Genomic DNA, 1,118 nt, shown 5'->3' on the forward strand with positions numbered 1-1,118 from the left:
CTTCAGCAATGTTTTTCTTTTTTTTCCATCATAAAACACTTGAATCGTTCTATAATTTGCTCTATCTTCTGCCTCAGAGCTTGCTTGCTTCGTACATACATAACTCAAAAAAATTGTTCTTTTCTGCTTCAAACCAGCTCCCATCACTCCTATTGTCCATTTGTCGTCGCTATTGCTGCTGAATATCGCCAACTTTGTTCTGCCATTGACTAATTATAAAATGTTTGATTTCCCTTGGCGCAGTCACAGCATGCTGATGGCGTCTGCAGTTGGACCAGCTGAAGGAGCAGGTTTGAGTATGTTTGAATCGGATGCCTTTCGCAACAGTTGATTGCTTTGCCTTGTACGCCCTCGAGTGCGAGTTATGAGCTTAGATATGTATGCGCGGGGTTAGAACAGTGAGTATTGCGACATTTACATTTATTAGGGGAAAAATAGAAGTCAAAGGGAAGATACTGATGTTAAGAAGCAATTTTAAGGAGTTTTGGGAGAAGGGCTCCACAGCTGTTTATATTTACTCTGATGCCATAATTTTAGAATGAAAATAAAAAAACCTGCTTCAGTTCTCAGTGCTCTAAAATGCTCATCAATTTTCGAATCAAAGTCTAGTCATGAAAAACCTTCCTTTAAAAAGCCATCTCACTTTCGGAGGTTGCATATGATTTTAGGTTCCGCCATTTGTGTGAAGCTTGATCAAATGCGTAGTGCAAATGCAAGCAAAAAGTATATTTTTCGTCCATTGTTCATTACTATACGTCATCCTGTTGTTGTTTGTTTTCCAATTCGCATTCCGTGTCTGTCAATGCAAATTTATTCACGATTAGCACTAAGCCTTGCAATGATCCTTGCCTTAATGCAATTTGACAGTTCAGTCATGGATTTCTGGTTTGCTGTTTTAGTAGTTGTTACTTGAACCCTTTGGAAAATATTGTGACAAAACGTCATGAAAACTCAAAATAAAACAAAGTGTGCGAAAGTGCTCTAATGATGTGTGGCAATTGAATTATAGAGATAGAGATAGAGGTAGAGATAGAGATAGAGATAGAGATAGAGATAGAGATAGAGATAAAAATAGAGATAGAGATAGAGATAGAGATAGAGATAGAGATAGAGATAGA

The sequence above is a fragment of the Rhagoletis pomonella genome, unplaced genomic scaffold, assembly GCF_013731165.1.
Source record: "Rhagoletis pomonella isolate Grant_MI unplaced genomic scaffold, Rhpom_1.0 Rhpom_scaffold_00005, whole genome shotgun sequence".
Classification (NCBI taxonomy): Eukaryota; Metazoa; Arthropoda; class Insecta; order Diptera; family Tephritidae; genus Rhagoletis; species Rhagoletis pomonella.